Raw genomic sequence first — 18536 nt, forward strand, 5'->3', positions numbered from 1 at the left:
TCTCCAGTTACCTGCAGTCACCTGGGCTCTTTAAAGGCTCATTATGATTTGGCTAATGATGAGAGATTGAGTAGACTGGGAATACACTCTGGAATTTAAAAGAATGAGGGGGGATCTTATAGAAACATATAAAATTATGAAGGGAATAGATTAGGTAGAAGCAAGCAAAGTCTTATGAGGAAAGGCTGAGGGACTTGAGGCTGTTTTCGTTGGAGAAAAGAAGGTTGAGAGGTGACTTAATAGAGACATATAAGATAATCAGAGGGTTAGATAGGGTGGACAGGGAGATGGTGATGGCGAGCACGAGGGGAATAGCTTTAAATTGAGGGGTGATAGATGTAGGACAGATGTCAGAGGTAGTTTCTTTACTCAGAGAGTAGTAAGGGTATGGAATGCTTTGCCTACAAAGGTAGTAGATTCGCCAACTTTAAGTACATTTAAGTCATCATTGGACAAGCATATGGACGTACATGGAATAGTGTAGGTTAGATGGGCTTCAGAGAGGGTCGAAGGGCCTGTACTGCGCTGTAATGTTCTATGTTCTATGTAAGGAGGTTGCTTCCACTGGCGGGTGAAACTAGAACTAGGGGACATAGCCTCAAAATAAGGGGGCGCAAATTTAGGACTGAGTTGAGGAGGAACTTCTTCACCTAAAGGGTTGTGAATTCTCTACCCAATGAAGAAGTTGAGGCTACTTTGTTGCATGTTTTTAAGACAAAGGTAGACAGATATTTGAACAGTAAAGTATTAAGTCTTATGGTGAGAGGAGATAAGTGGAGATGAGTCCATGAAAAGATTAGCCATGATCTTATTGAACGGCAGAACAGGCTCAAAGGGCCAGATGGCCTACTCCTATACTCCTGCTCCTAGTTTGTATGTTCTCATAATAAATGCAAACGGGAGAGAGCTCTTATATTAGCCTGCTTCTGGCCACAAACTCCAAGACCACATAGTGACAATCGACAATACATCCCTTAGCTCAGTTGCAGAATTCTGATATCTCGGAAGCATCCTTTCCAATAAAGGCAGGTTAAGTGATGGGACCATCTATCTCCTGACAAAAACAAACTCAGCATTTGGCAGCCTTACCCACAGGCTTTGAAGAGAGTGTGCATCTGACTCAAAAAGATCTTTGTTTATGAGGTTCTCATGCTTGTGAGGCATGGACAATTCAACAATCCGAAATATTTCACCTTCACCATTTCAGATCCATCCACAACATCAGGTGGTAGGATAATGTTCTTGCAAAGTATTCCACATGTGGTATTGATCACAATTATCAGAACTCAGCTTTGCTACATTGGCTATGTGGTTTGCTGAGAGGACTGATGTTTACAAACTTAATATTCCATCTCTAAACGAGTAAGGGAACCTGGACTGGAGAATGTCCCAAACTTTGATACAAAATGTTCTGAAAGGCGATTCTGGTACTGTTAAGAGGACCCCAACACACTGAAAAGAACAAATGTGGACTGATCCAAATGGAGAAGTCTCTGTCATCAAGCAATTGGAAAATTTGAGGAAAACACAAACAGGTTCCGACAAGTAAGCATGTCAAAAGTCAATGTCTTTACATATTCTTCTCACAGCGGTGTCATATGGAATATCTGCAATTGGCTTTGCAAGCCAACATAACATTTGAGGCACCATCAAACCAAATGATGAACTGGTTTCCTTGCTGAACACCAATGCCCTTGAAGCAAGAAGAGAATCCATTACCACAAGCAGTATTAAAGAAACCACAAGCACCAAGACAATGAAATTCTCAATGATCAGACCCAGAACTTAGAAAAGCATGCAGAGCTTCATAATGGGGTGATTGAGTTGGGGAGACAACTCACAATGGCTGCTGCGTGGCTGCTAGCCTGGACCTTGCTAACAGGTGGAGATGGTGGCTGACAGTACTGGGCTGAAGTATTGTTTGGCCCTCATGGGTTCCTTCAAAGAAGGAAGCAGTGTTCATTGGTGGCCTCACAGATGGCAGGATCAGAAACAGTACAGCTAGGAGGAACAGGTTGTGACATAGCGAGAAACAGCAGAGACACTGTGGCCACAGCAAAGGATTTTGCTGCTGTTGTGGGGCCACGTTGATTGTGTGGAATGGTCTCAAGTTGAGACGTGAGATTTCCTAAAGATCAACCAATATACCTTGCCACTTGCAACTTGAAGAGTCTGATTCTTCAATCCAAACTTCTTTAATTGGTGACAGCATTATTCTTCACATTTCTAAATCCTTGAATGGCAAAAGACAAAAGCCAAGCTTTCTCAAAACTGTTTAGATCAGGAGTGAGCTTTCAATGGCTTTTCATTATTTTGGAGTGTTCAGTGCTAGGTACCCATTGTGAAATGCTAACTTCCTTAAGATAAGCTTTTTCACCGAAGTATTTATATGTTTGGTGCCAGTGGAATAAAAGATTACCTCTCTGGAACTTTCACACATTCTGCATCCTTATATCCTGCACCCTAGCTTTGACACTGGAAATGAATAGGTTATTTTCCCTCCCTAAAAGCATTGTGGGGTCAATGTACAGCTCAAGAATTGCAGCGGTTCAAGATGTTCGCTCACCACCACCTTCTTGAGGGCAACTAGAGATTGGCAATAAATGCTGGCCCAGCCAGCAACACACAGGTACTAGAAGTGAGTAAAAAAAAAAATTGTAGTGTCATTGCTTGGGTGGTATTTCCATTAAACCAATAAAGTGGAGGTCCCAGCTGACAGACACAAGCCACAAATTAAAATAAAATGCAAGAATTAAGCTATGTTTGCATTTGCTCTTTAACATCAACCGTGGTGGGCGGCACGGTGGCACAGTGGTTAGCACTGCTGCCTCACAGCGCCAGAGACCCGGGTTCAATTCCCGCCTCAGGCGACTGACTGTGTGGAGTTTGCACGTTCTCCCTGTGTCTGCGTGGGTTTCCTTTGGGTGCTCCGGTTTCCTCCCACAGTCCAAAGATGTGCAGGTCAGGTGAATTGGCCATGTTAAATTGCTTGTAGTGTTAGGTAAGGGGTAAATGTAGGGGAATGGGTGGGTTGCGCTTCAGCGGGTCGGTGTGGACTTGTTGGGCCAAAGGGCCTGTTTCCACACTGTAATGTAATCTAAAATCTAATCTAAAAATCAATCTACTCAACTGATTATAGGCCCCGCATCACATATTGCTACACATTGCTACAGAGCATTACAAGTCATTGAAGAAAATTATGATTTAATGTCTCATACACGTAAGTGAAAGGAAAATACTGGTGGTTTCTATTAATACAATTAGATTGTGGAGTAAAATTGAATTATAAATTACTGATGAAAAAATTTACATAGGTCACTTAATTAAAATATAGAAAATGCTATTTTGATTCTCAACATGATTTAAAATTAAACTGAGACCTCTTCTGCCTTCAAAGAGCTGGATTATTCTCTCAGATGACAATACCTATCCTAGGATAAAATCATTGAAGCAATATATCTGGTTATCAACTCATTGTGATGGAGCATTGTTATATACAAAATAGCTGCCTCACATCCATGCATTCCAACAATGGGTACACTTCAAAAGTAGTTAATTGGCTTTGATCTTTTCTTGAGACATCCTAAGATTATTTTATTTTAGCGATGTGAGCTCTCACTTATACTGAACCTAAGGAGAGATAATTTTATTGTCCTGCTTGAACCAAACTGGATTTCAATGTCCACACCCTTTCAATCACCAAGACTATTTACTTTCACTTGTGGAACATTGGTTGTCTCCACCTTTATCTCACCACCATGTCGGTTGTAAACTGAATCCATGTCTCCACTGCCTTCAGACTCAATATCTCAAGATCTATGCTCCAAAGCCATCAAAACGTCTGATACACATGCTGCAGTTGTCCTTCCTTAACACAATTCCATTAGCTTACAGCCTACAATACAGTAAATGTCTCATCAATGTCCTTGTTTGCAAAGAAATTTGTAAATACCTTTATCAACTAACACCACAACTAACATTCCCCTTTCCATATTTCCTATGTAACGTCCTTTGGTCTTCCAGCTCTGCTTGCTGGTACATTCTCGGCTCGCTCTGTTTAATCACCAACAGGAGAGTTTAAACTTTGAAAAACCTCTTTAAAACCTGCATACTTTGTTCCTACTTCTTAAAAGACACCTTCAACCAATCTTTTCTCCTAACTCTTCTACTGTTGTTTAAATTATCCTCTGCAAAGTAACTTGGAATATTCATTACCTTAAAGATTTATATGAATGCAAACTGAATTTTCCAGAAAGCATCCTGTTGTGTTTCAGCTACATTATTTTTATTTGAATCATTGTCCTGGATTTTGCTGATGCTTGGTAGGGAGGCTGGGAGATGGGGGTAAAGTAAAATTGTAGGGAGCTGTACTGAAACAGTTCCTTGATGAGTTCTTGTCAGTCATACATTCTACCAGTGACTTGACTGGAGGCAGAAAGGCTGCTGACCAAAGAGGATAATTCTGCTACTAAGGGGCAGAATTAGGGGCCATTTTATGGTGCATTCAGCATTTTGCTGTGGGCAGTTTACACTTAACCTCCCAGCTGCAGCTCAGGGAATAAGGATATATGAGATAAAGAGAGAGCCAAGAGTAAGAAGACAGTACCACAAACATAAATACAAACACTCAAAGTAGGAGCAGAAGTAAACCATTTGGCTCCTCAAGCTAGTTATGCCGTTCAATAAGATGGAGACAAAAAAAAAATTGCAGATGCTGGAATCCAAGGTAGACAAGCAGGAGACTGGAAGAACACAGCAAGCCAGGCAGCATCAGGAAGTGAAGTCACCATTTTGGGTGTAACTCTTCTTCAGGAATTCCCCAGTGAGAAGAAGGGTTATATTTTAAATGTCAACTTCTCCACCTCCTAATGCTGCCTGCTATGCTATGTTCTTCCAGCCTCCTGCTTGTCTACATTCAATAAGACAGGCCAAATTGCCTCCTTCTGCACTGCCACAGCTCCATGATCCTGTGAAATCATGGCTGATCTGTTTCTGTCTCAAATCTCACTTTCCCATCCAGTTCGGAAATCCTTAACAAGATTTCCGAACTGCTTAACAAGAATCTATCTAGCTTTGTCTTAAAAATATTCAAATATCTCACATCCATCAGCTTCTGAGTCAGAGAGTTCCAAAAATGCACCACACTCCAGGAGAAAGAAATTGCCTCATTTCAGTCCTAAAATGACAACCTCTAATTTTCAAACAGCGTCCTTTAGTTTTAGGCACACCCACAACAGAAAACATTGCTTACTCATTCAACTTGTCAAGACCACTCAGGACCTTATACATTTCAATCAAGTCACCCCTCACTCTTCTAAAATAAACCCTGCCTTTAACTAATGTTTTAGTCATAGAGTCACACAGCACGGAAACAGACACTTCAGTCCAACTCATCTTTGCTGAACAAGTTTCCCAAATGAAACTAGTCCGACTTGCCTGTGTTTGGCCCACGTCCCTCTAAACCTTTCCTTTTCATGGACTTGTCCAAATGTTTTTTAAATGTTGTAGCTCTATTCGCATTCATTACTTCCTCTGGCAGTTCATTACACATACAAACCACCCTCTGTTTGAACATGTTGCTCCTCAGGTAATTTTTAAATTTTTCTCCTCTCACCTTAAAATTATGCCCTCTAGCTTTGAACAACCCCCCCCACCTTTAGGGAAAGATATTTGCTATTCACATTTTCTATGCCCCTCAGGACTTTATACATCTCCATAAGGTCACCCCTCAATCTCCTATGCTCCAGTGAAAGAAGTCCCAGCTTAACTTGCCTATCCTTATAACTCAAACCCAACAGTCCCGGTAACGTCCTTGCAAATCTTTTCTGTACCCTCTTGAATTTAATACTACATTTCTTATAGCAGGGTGACCTGAACTGTACACAGTATTCCAAAATTGACCTCACCAATGTCCTGTACAACTGCAATATTTCATTCCAATTCCTATACCCAATGGTCTGAGCAATGAATGCAAGTGTGCTAAGCTCCTTCTTTACCAGCTGTCTGCCTGTAATGCAATCTTCAACGAAATATGCACCTGAATCCCTAGATCTCTCTGTTTTACAACACTCCCCAGACCCTACCATTTAAGTCCTGCCCTTGTTTGCCTTATCAAATTACAACATTTCGATTTATCCAAATTAACTCCATCTGCCACTCCTCAGCCTATTGGCCCAATTGATCGAGCTTCCTTTGTAAACTTAGATTAACTTCCTGACTGTAAACTTCCTATCTTCTGATCCAAATCATGTGCATAAATGACAAACAAAAGTGGATCCAGCACTGTTCGGTGAAGAACACTGCTGGTCAAACACATCCATTCCAAAAAACAACCCTCCACCACCACTCACTGTCTCCTATTGTCAAGCTAATTTTGTATCAAATTGGCAAACTCTCCCTGGTTTCCATTTGATCTAACTTTACTAACCAGTCTATCATACAGAACCTTGGCAAAGGCATTACTAAAGTTCATGTAGACAATGTCTACCACTGTACCCTCATCTATATTCTTGGTCATCTCCTTAAAAAAATCTTAGTCAAGTTTCTGAGACATAATTTCCTACACACAAAGCTATGCTGCCTATCTTTAATCAGCCCTTGTTTCTCCAAATTCTGTCTCTCAGAATCCCCTCCAACAACTTACCAGCACTGACCTCAGACTCACCTGTCAATAGTTCCCAGGCTTCTCCTTGCAACCTTCCTTAATCTACTCATTTCAGGTATCATCTCCTCTGAGCTATCTTTGTGGAGTTTATATAATAAGATCAAAACTACGCACTCTATTCGAGATGTGACCTCGCCAAAGCCCTGTATAGCTGAAGCACAACATCCTTGCTTTTATATTAAAACAAATAATTGTAGATGCTGGAAATTGGAAATAAAAACAGAAAATGCTGGAGAAACTCAGTAGGCCTAGCAGCATCTGTAGAGAAAGAAACAAATTTAATATTTTGAATCTATTCTGAAGTAGAGTTACTGGATCTGAAACTTTAACTGTGTTTTTTCTCCATAGTTGCTGCCAGAACTGTTGAGTTTCTCCAGCAATTTCTATCCTTGCCTTTATGTTTAGTCAATCTTGTAATAAATGATAGCATCTCATTAGTCTTCCTGAACACATTCTATAGCAGCGTATTAACTTTTTGTGACTCATGCACGAGAAACCCTAGATTCCTTTGCATCTCAGAATTCTGCAGTCATTATCTGTTTAAGGATAACTTTTTTAAAATTCTTCCTGCCAAAAAGAACATTTTCCCATGACATACTTCATCTGCCAGATTCCTGTCTTCTCCTTCAATCGATCTACTTCTGTCTGCAAACTTCTTATGTCTTCTTCACATCATGTCCTCCTATCCATTTTGGTGCCTTCTGCAAATTTACCTACTGTACTTTTTCTCCCCTCATCTATGTCATTGATGTAAGTTATAAGAAGCTAATGTCACAGCCCAGATCCCTGAAGGACTCCACTTGCCACATTTTGCTAACCAGACAAAATCCATTTATGCATGTTCTATTTTCTCCTAGTCAGCCAATCTTCTATCTGTGTTAAAAGCACAAGTGTTCGCTACAAGTTTTCACTTCCCACAATTATCTTTGATGTGACACTTTTCAAATGAATCCATGTACAATCTGTCTACAGACACCCCTTGATCCATAACATTTTTTTACTTTATCAAAGAAGTCTAATGAATTGGTTCACCCCTTTCCCATACAGACTGTTCCGATTATCTTGATTTTCTCTGAGAGCGTAGCTATAACCTCTCTAAATCATTGATTCTAACACCTTTCCTGTGACAGATGTTGGCTAACTGGTCTATGTTCCTGTTTTCTGCCTCCCTCACTTTTTGAAGAGAGGTATTATATTTGCTACTTTCCAGTCTGATTGACACTTTCAGCATCCAAAGAATGATGGAAAATTAACAGAAATCTATCTACTACCTCATTAGTTACCTCTTTTAACATCTTCCAGGATGAAGTCCATCTAGATCTGGAGGCTTGTCAACCACAATGCCATTAGTTTGCTTGGTACCTCTTCCCTGGCAATTGTAATTTAACTGAGTTTCTCTCTTCTCTTCACCTCCTGTTTTATAGCTAATACTGGGGTGCTTTTTGCACTCTCTATAGTGAGGACAGAAGCACAATACTTGTTCATTTCACATTCCATTTCAATATTCTCCTATTAACTATTAACTCCCAATGTCACTCTTGAACAGACCATCACTCATTTTACTTATTATTTTCCTTTTTAAAGACCAGTAGAAACTCTCGCTATCTGTTTTTTACATTTTGAGGTAGCTTGTCTCATATTCTAACTTTTTCCTCCATCCTCTGCTTTTCTTTATATTTTTATCAATCATCTGATCTGCCATTCATCTTTGCCCAACGATACGTTTCTTCCTTCAATTTGATGGTGGGTTTAGTAATTTAGTAATTTTCTTGATGTAGGAATGCAGCTATTCCAAGTGTTCTGAAATATCCCCGTAAGTGTCTGATATTGTTTCCACATTGATCTATCCCTAGTCTAACATTTCAGTTCTTTCTGGTTAGCTCAATTTTCATGCCCACATAGTTGCTTGCCCTTATTTAAGTTTGCAAAGCTACGCTTAAACCCGCTCATCTCCCTTTCAACCTGGATTTGGCATTCAATCACCATGGCCTTAATATTTTCCCCAGAGTGATTTTCACTCCAGCATTCAACTCTCTCATAATTTGATATCTTGACCTTGCCTACTTGCAGTAGGATCCAAGTCTTCAGCTTGTCTCAGCAATAATCATCACTCTAGCAGCACTGCTCAGCTTCTGCCTGTCTGATTTGGTTGGTAGTAAGTGGAGGAGGGCTCTAACAAACATAGAGAATCGTGGAGAAACTCAGCATGTCTGGCAGCATCAGGAGAGCGATAAACATAATTTACGCTTTGAGCCCCGTACAACTCTTTGGATCACCCTGCATTCTGAAGTAAAGTCATACTGAAGTCAAAATGTTAACAGTCTTTTTCCATTAATGCTGCTTAACCAGCTGAGTTTCTCTAGCAATCTCTGTGTTTGCTTCAGATTTTCAGTATCTACAGTATTTTGCTTTTATTTTAGGGTAAGCTGTTCTGATTATTAATTTTGGTGATTTATTTTCCAGCAAAATTTGCAGCTTAAAATCTCTTTGTATATTAAATTAACTTGAACAGGATAATGTTAACTTTGGGACATTGTGACAGCAAACTAAATAAAATGGAGTTCAAACTAAGAAGCAGGAAGTGAGGCAAAATTCCAAAATAGTTATCACAAGTGTAGAAGTTTGACATTTGGAGCAGAACGCAGATCTGTTTCTCTTCTGTCTCAGTTATTAATATGGAAATTTCAGTGCAGGAAGAGCAGGCATTTCCAATAGCCACACCATAATATGCTGTGAGTGAGTCAGATTGTGTTGAGGCTGGGCAAACTTGGAGGTTTGCCCAGCTCATGCTTGTTTGGCCAAGCAGTTTGCAGAAGCATTCATCTTTTCAAGGGCCCTCTTTGAATTTTTAATCTTGTCCCGTAAAAGACTTGGACTCTCTTCTTGGAGTAGAATTGAAACAGCGTGGAAAACTGGCATGGAGTTAGGGAGAGGAAAGCTGGAGGAAGAAGCTGCACCCAGCCTCACTTCTGCCAGTGTAATTAGTTTAACAGTGTTGTTGAAAACTATAAATAATAATAATCTGAAATGGCAAGAATGAAAACATACAAATATTTTTTCATTGTAGACTGGAAAAGTATTAATCTCATGCAATAACGTTATTCAAATTAAGAGTGATAGCGCCATACAGCATGGAAACAGACCCTTCTGCCCAACTAGTATATGCCAACCGTAATCCCAAATTTAACTCCTCCCACCTGCCTGTGCTTTAAGAATATATAAGCTATCCACAGCTTTATGCATTTGAAATACCTAAATGCTGTTGTTAGGTTGCAAACTTTTAAAATTTACTAACTTGCAAAATACTTAATGAGAAAAGTTTTCCTTTTGAATAAATTTGAAAAGTTATACTTTACAAAATGGTATTTTTTTAAAACATAAATTTTCGGCAATCTCGCCTCAATACATTTTTGTTTTGAAATAAAGTTCTAGATAGTTGTGTCAACATATTGAATGCTCAGTATGAAAGGTATTTCACAATTGAGTTATATAATACTTCTCTGATACATGAAAACAACATATTGATTGGAAAACACCTGCATAATCTTATTTTCACCTACTATTTGAATATTATTCAAAAAGCACAAAGAGCATTTAAATATTTACACCACTGGTACTTTCCACATGCATTTCCTCTGTGCACATGCTGTAAAATCATACAACACTGAATGGGTCAGAATTCAATCATGCTATAATAAATCTTATTTTTTGTAAATATTTGAACAGAATTAAAATGAACCTTGTATATAAATTGTGTCATGATTCCTGGTCTTCAACGCTAATCTGTATAATTACCCAATTAATAGTGATAAGGTATGGAACTGTTAAAATATTAGTATTTATATTGCTGGTATGGTAAGCATTCAACACAACTTACAATGATAATCAGAATCAACTGGAGTTTAGCTATAAAAGGAACATGTTGAAATGAAAAATCATTTTTTTCCATTTTCAATGAAAAATCCAATTTATTTTTGGATATAATATAGTTTCCATAAAACAAAGCTAGGAAATAATCAAATCAAATTTGTTTAAAGAATTATACATTTTTACTGTTCCACTTATAAAATATGATTACACGTTTTAGAATTATTATGACCTGCCTTATACACACACTAATTTGCTGCAATATTTAGACATTAGAAGATTTGTAAATGCCTTTGTATTGGATGGTAAAGACAAGATACGAAGTAACAATGATGTGAATTTTGCATTCAGTGGAGACAGAAAGGTACCCACCATTCATCCCACAGGCAACTGCCCAAGAACATTTGAACAGTGTTCGTTTCAGTGTGGGGGTCTCTACAGGTTATCTGTGGGTAAGGCATAGAGCCATGAGGTTTTTTCAATGAAATAAAATTGAAAACTGCTCCTGCAGAGTTCAGTATTCTCATCAGTGAACAAAACAGTTAGGAATCTAGAGTTATAAGGACAAGGCAAGATCAACCATGATCATATTGAATGATGGAGCAGACTCAATGGGCTGAATAGCCTAGAATCATTGATTCATACAGTACAGCAAAGATGGGCCACTTGGCCCATCAAGTCTATACTGACAAAACCCAACAACCTGAACTTATCCAGCCTCTCTTCATAGATAAAATACTCCATTCTGGTGAATGTCCTGTGCATCCCTCCAGTGCAATCACATCCTTCCTGTACAGCGGTGACCAGAACTGTACACAATACTTCAACTTGACCTTCTTCTCCTCCTATTTTATGTGGTTTTATCATCACCTGTCCCTGTATTCAAGAATGTCATCTATTTAGATTTGACGATTTCTGTCAAGTGTCTTTATGTGATGATACAGAATGATTTTTGACCTGTGTCTCTTTGGGCACGTGGGCAAGAAGTTTAATCCGCTAGTGTGATCTGAATTGTTTAATTTTCAATTTTTCTCTGCTGTCATTCTGTTTAATTATTGAAATATTACGAATCAAAGCACAATAGAGCTTATTGGATACGTTGTCCACATTTCGAATTACTGAAGCACGCTCCTCACTGTCATTAAATCAATGCTGTTACAGGTTAAAGAGAGCTTTAGCGTGTCTTTATAGTGTTTCATTTGTCCTACCTTGGAACATTAGTCATTTGAGAGAACAGGAATTGGTAGAGGACATTCTTTTTTGACTATCTGCACAGAGTCATCAAAAGTTGATTTTGTAGAAATTTTGCCTGAATACCCGGGGAGTTGCCTTCAAGAAGCACAATAGAGTTTGTTTGAAGGTCCTCTGAATGAATTGGGAAAATTCAGCAGATGTATTGCTGGTGAAATTTCTTTAGCACTTTTGTCTTACTGATGCACACTTCAAATCTTACCTTAATACATAACTGTGTTGATGGACATTTACTCTGTACACTAGGAGTTTTGTTGACTTGTGGAGGTGTTTATTATCACTCACTGCTGTAGCTTGCGGAAAGTTAAGTTGCTACAGCTGATCTGGTGTTAGATCTCTATGCCACCAGTAGTCTATTGAAAGATGAAACACTAAAGTATGGGAAATGTTCAACATATTGCAGAGTCTCTCCTTCAACATATATTGGCGGTGAAATATTGAGCAGACCAAGTGCAAGTTGAAAAAGGAGTTTTGTTTTAGCAGCATTCGAGGACCTGCCATTTTATTGGATGCAAAATTGACAAGATTGCGAGTGGCTTGCAAATCTGGTGCAGACTGGACAACAGCATTGCATTGTGGTCATCTGCAAACTGTACATTGTGTATGGTTATGATAGCCAGTTTAGTTTTGGCACAGAATCAACTAAGGTTAAAGGGATTTCCAACAAAGCAATATTTAATACTGGCAGTAGAGGGCATTTGACATTTATTTATGTGAATAGCCACGGTCAGATAGACTATGAAGAGTACAGGAACTTCCAAAAACACAGGTTTGCTTGACCCTAAACAAAATTTGAATTTACCTGTTTCGGATCTCCCACTCAAATTAATTGCAATTGTATCATCATGATTCAAATTCAAGATTGGGACGTTGCTTCTTGGACTCCAAATGACTTCATCTTATTAGCTATTGTGTATCTGATTCTATTTTAATCTTGTATGTGATAGCTCTATCACACCTTCACTTGGTAACTTTGGTAATAGTTGTACAATAAACTAACCACTGACTTTGTTTAAAACTAAAGCATTCCTGCTAGCTAATACTTTAAACTTGGAACATTAAAGAAAACTAAAAGGGGGGATAAATGATTTATATCTATTGCATTTCATTGACCATACACTGTAAATGCCTAGTGGTCTCAATTATCTTGATGGGGGTCCTAACCATTTAGTAGGTAGTTGGTTAGCTCATTGACTGGATGGCTGGTTTGCGATATAGAATAATGCTAACAGCATGTGTTAACTCCTGCACTGGTGAAGTTTATCATTACGGTCTCTCCCTCTCAACTTGTCCCGTCACCTCAATTGCAGAGACAACCATTACCGGTTGTCTCTCTCTAACACCAGTGTGGGACTAGGATAATATGGTTACCTTACCTAACAATTCCAGGGAATCACTTGGGTAAGTAGCCTGCATCTTAGCTGAAGTCTCAATACTGCAGATCAGTGTAAGAAGCAGTTTCATGAGGGATCCCAAAGAACACAAATCAGCACTTGGGAAATGTAAGCTTCTGAGGCAAATACAGTGCACGTGAGTGCATCTGGACTTCCTCAGGGATTAGATGCAAACTAGCAATGTACATTCAGTGCACTGCTACTCCCTATGTTGTAGAGGTACTGGTGTTGGACTGGGGTGGACAAAGTTAAAAACCAGGCAAAAGTGAGGACTGCAGATGCTGGAAACCAGAGTTTAGATCAGAGTGGTGCTGGAAAAGCACAGCAGGTCAGGCAGCATCCGAGGTGCTATTAGGGAGTAGGGCAATTTCATCACTGTCCTTGTGATTCTGATCTGTTGCCTGTCGTTAGAATTTTGAGTGACAAGGGAATAGTTCAGTAGAGTAAGAAAAAACATTTAGAAGTAACATTGGTCGCCTCAACAAATCATATAGATGCTTCTCATTTTTCTTTTAGCTGTTTTTAAAAAAACATATGGAAATTGCACAATGTTTTAATATAAAGTACATTCCAAGGAACAAAATAATGCCACTAGAATAAGTCCACAAGCTACATGCCTCTCTCTGTCTATATATATAAATATAAAAATGTATATATATATATATAGTTTTTTTAAATGAATATGTTTGAACAGCTGGGCAATTACATGAGTTAGACACCAAAATTTCATAACCTTGTTCTGAATTCAATATACAACCAGAAATTATGGCATTCATGATTCCACTTTCTGCTATATTTAAGGATCATGTACAATATTATTCTGGGTAGTCTGAATCTAGTTACCAATGTTCATGGCTCCATAACAGAAATTTGGCACTACATTAGAAATCTCATTCAAATAGGCCAGAGAATACATGGAAGGAATGAAAAATGGAAAATATGATTCTGCTACAGCAATGAGTTGAGGCGTTCTAAGGTTGAAATTGAAACATATGGGCAGGGAAATTTAGAGACTGCTTGACGCATGAGGTTATAGGATGCAGTCCATGAACAGTATGTCAACTCCCAAGACTACCATCCTTCAGCATGACTTCCAGAAACGTGAAAAAACTTCAACAATGCAGTAATCATAAATCTAATGAATTTACTGAACTACCCTTAATTAATGATCTACAAAGATGAGAATGATTTTCAAAGAGACAATTTATATTTACAGTGACAAACTAAAGCTTCTAATCATGCATGCTGCTTAATCAGCAAGTTTAAATTTGTAGCTTTATGAATCATTACTTGTATACTTCCTAATAAGTGATAAATATTTGATGTGTACTCTCTCTTCAAAGCATTTAGTTAATATTGTCTGCTTTAGTTTTGCATCTGACCTGCTGCTTATCAAGTCCCAATTACCAGCACGTCTCCAATTCTAAATTGTAAGCTTTTTAAATATTATCATTATCAATGTACTCCACAGATTGAACTGTATAATAACTTATGAAAAAAAAACTGAAATACAGTACTTTTTGCATTGTAGTACCTGGTAGCATCATGAGTGGCTCAACAGCAGCACTACTGATTGAGCTGGTTGGCTCCAAAAGGTCATAGCTGCCAGGGTGGGTTTGCGGCAATGGGTGAGGGAACCAACAAGAGGGAAAGACATACTTGACTTCATCCTTATCAACCTGCCAGCTGCAGATACATCTGTCCATGACAGTATCGATAAGAGTGACCATTGCACAGTTCTTGTAGAGTCAAAGTCCCACCTTCACATTAAGAATGCCCTCCATTGTGTTGTGTTGCACTATCACCCCTTGTGCTAAATGAGATAGACTTAGAACAGGAAAAACTGATGACTGAGGATGTGAGAGATAGAGTCGAAAAGTGTGGGGCTGGAAAAGCACAGCAGGTCAGACAGCATCTGAGGAACAGGAGAGTTGATGTTTCAGGCATAAGAAGGGCTAATGCCCCAAACATCGACTCTCCTGCTTCTTGGCTGCTGCCTGATCTGCTGTGCTTTTCCAGTGTCACACTTTTAGACTTAGAACAGATCTAGCAACTCAATACTGGGCATGCATGAGGTGCTATGGGCCATCAACAGCAGCAGATTTGTATTCCAGCATGTTCTGCAAACTCATGGCCTGCATATACTATTCTTAACAATTACCACCAAGCCAGGGGATCAATCCTGGTTCAATGGACAGTGCAGAAGGGCATGCCAGGGGGACAAGCACCAGGCATAGGTAAAATGAGATGTCAACCTCGTGAAGCTACCAAGCAGGACTACTTGCATTCCAAACAGCATTAGCTGTGGCGACTCACTCACCTCCTGACTCCCCAATGCCTGTCCACCAGCTACAAGACACAAACCAGGAGTCTGAAAGAATACTCCCCACTTGCCTGGATGAGGGCAGCTCCAACAACACTCAAGAAGCTTGACACCACCCAAGACAAAGCAGCCCACCTGATTGGCACCATATCCACAAGCATCCACTCCCTCCGCCACTGACACTCAGTAACAGCAGAGCTCACCATCTCCAGGATTCACTGCAGAAAGTCAGCAAAACAGCGCCTTCCAAACCCACAACTGCTTCCACCCAGAAGAACATGGGCAGCAGAGACATGGGAACACCACCTCCTGCAAGTCCTCTTCCTAGCTACTCACCATCCTGACTTGGAAAGGTGTTCCTTCACTAGGGTTTGATCAAAATCCTGGAATTCCTTTCCACAGGGACTGCAGCAGTTGAAGAAGGTAACTCCCTACCAGCTTCTCAAGGGCAGCCTGGAATGGACTATGAATGTTGGCCAGCTAGCGACACCCACCAGAAAGAAAATCGATTGTCACATTGCACTAGAATCTGGATATTCCAGGTAGTATACGAAATCCAATAATTGTATTAATGATTTAAAAAAAAACAATTATAACTCTGTTAGACTGACTGGATGAATGTATTCTGCTTCTAGCAGCTACTGAGATCAACTCGAAAAGCTGCTTGGGCACACTGATTCCAAGACAGAAGGTTTCGCAGCGCGATTTTGGAAACAGACATGTCCCCAAACCTCAAAACGCCTTTCGACGGGAATTATCATTCCTAGATTGTTAGAGAACATTGTCCCTCCGTGCTGCCTATTAACATTGAGGCAGTTAGGCATGACAATTGGTGTAAAAGCTAACAAGTCCTGACCTTCGCCAACAAACTGTTATCCCCAGAATATGTATTGAATATATATATAGCACACTTAGCCCACCCTCTACCTTGACATTTGAAACAAAAAAAAACTCGCTGATACAACACATATTGAGGCAACATTAATATCGAACAAGTGATCTGTCATTAGAACTGGCATTCGCCTCCAGCACATTTGGAACAAATTTATGTTTTACTTTGGACAGCAGCTCTTGCTAAACCTTCTCAGGAGAGCGATAACCAGGATTATAACGCTGTGATAAATCAGTTACTATACCGTGAATTTCGAGAAGGGAAACTCAAGTGTAAAATCTTCAATGAGGACTCTATTCCTGCCAAACCTCAGTCATTCCTCACTCTCCCTCCGGATAGGGGTGACAGAGGGTGGTAGGATTCCAGCAGCCTCGTTATTGACAAACAAAACGAACGGCATTTATTGTACAGCAGAGCATCACAACTTGTGTAAACAGCCCATTGAAAACAAACAAACAAAATACAAACCCGCTGCTCGGCCATACCTTTCCACAATAAATAAAAGGTGTTGCAAAGCAGTTATGACCCAGATTTAATTTTTTTTTTACCGAGGAACCCGATTTGCACAATATGAGGGGGATGATTAGGAAATAAAGGACTTACCTTCGACACCAGCTGAGGAAGAAATCCTTCCCTGTGCCTCCAAAATTACTGAATTCTACAGGAGGTAGCGGGGGGAACAAAATGGAAACAAAAACACCAGGAGCAAATCACAAAGCCAAAAAAAAAGAAGTTCGGCCAGTATTAAGGTGAAAAGTCTGTTTTGAAGCGAGAGAGAGAGAGCAATAAGGAGAGAGAGAGAGAGCGAGAGGGATGCAGTGAGTGAACTCGCTGCGGAGGGGAGGAGCGACCAGATGATGATGGGATGTGACAGTCTCCAAAATAATCATCCAGGAAGCGGCCGAAACTGCTTGTTCCTAACGTACAAGCAAACCACGACCTTCTGCTGCGAGCAAATGTGCTGACTGCAGGGGCTTCAGAGACGTAAGGAGCTGGGGAGGGAAGATGATGCTTAGATAAACCTGTCTGTCAGCTTGATTCACTTCAGAAAGCCCAAACATCAGGAGAGCCCCTCAGGGAACAGCAGAGAGCTGCAGCGCACAGCGAGCTAAGTATTCTGTCTCAAATACTACGCTTTTACAAACAGAAAAAGGATAAATGTATTTCCCCTCATTGAAAATAAATCAGCGACCTGGCGCCGCTCTCCCCTCCGTTTGTGAGCCAAATGCACATGGGCTGTGTCCAAATCTTTCCAGATCTCTGCTCCTACCTGGAATGAAATCGACAGGAAGATGGAAATGACGAAGCAGCATTCTCCCAGAGCTTAAACATTCTGAAAGCTGAAACATAAGAACATGCTGCAATTGCTCAGCCGGCTGGGTAGTGCCTGTGGATGAAGCGAAATGATCCAAGATTGCTGTTTCGGTTCGGGCCAGGACGTGTTGGAATATTCACGGGCTGTGGGTTATAGACTTCTTCCTCAACTCTCAGCTCTAATTGCGCACGGAAATGCTCGGAATAGAACTTAACATAACGTGGCAAGGTCAAGATGGCATCTGGGAGCTTGTTGAAACATGAGATATGACAGTCACTTGGCATTCGAGAATAGAGAAAACACAACTCAAATTGCAAGAAATTGGGTGCATCAGAGGCAAGTTATGTAAAGAAAGAATAAGACGTTCTTCTGCAGCTACTTGTTATATATGAACTTAGTGCATTATTTAATAGACAAGCCTATTGAATCCTCAGTCGGAAGGAAAGTGCCTGGAAGGTATGAAATGCTAGCGGAGCTACTCAAGTAGGGAAAACCCTGTCCCTAGTTGCACCTTGACAATTTCCTCCTCCTCCAAGAGTTGGTTCCATAGGATATGGATAACACAAACATCATCAAAGGCAATTCAATGGATGCAACAGATCTTGGGGCATCTCATTCTCAGCATCTCTGCGAAGGCCTTTGTCAGAGTCATTCCAATGAGGTACAATTCATGAGCCAACAAAATATACCCAAAGGCTTCAGAACAGATACATCCACAGTCGACGTGAACCTCTCTCTCTCTCTGTCAGCTTCAAGAGAGGAGTGCTCTCACAACAATGGGTGTAACCCCAAATTACTTATGGATATATTGAACTTATACATACAATATG

General features: G+C 39.9%; 1 protein-coding gene across 2 annotated transcripts in view; it reads right to left on the reverse strand.

Annotated features, from left to right (window-relative positions):
• sybu (syntabulin (syntaxin-interacting)) overlaps window positions 1–17802 on the reverse strand; it is a 104593-nt gene extending 86791 nt beyond the window's left edge. Inside the window, exon 1 of one of the 2 annotated variants that reach the window (XM_043689013.2) lies at window positions 17662–17802. The gene's annotated coding sequence lies outside the window, so the exon portion shown is untranslated. Of the gene's footprint in view, window positions 1–16994; window positions 17220–17661 lie in introns of those variants that run through there. The other variant, XM_043689011.2, reaches the window with a different exon arrangement.
• Between the last annotated feature and the right edge of the window lie 734 nt (window positions 17803–18536).

This window comes from Chiloscyllium plagiosum, unplaced genomic scaffold, assembly GCF_037043375.1.
Source record: "Chiloscyllium plagiosum isolate Xiang-an unplaced genomic scaffold, Cpla_swu_hap1 HiC_scaffold_4, whole genome shotgun sequence".
Taxonomy (NCBI): domain Eukaryota; kingdom Metazoa; phylum Chordata; class Chondrichthyes; order Orectolobiformes; family Hemiscylliidae; genus Chiloscyllium; species Chiloscyllium plagiosum.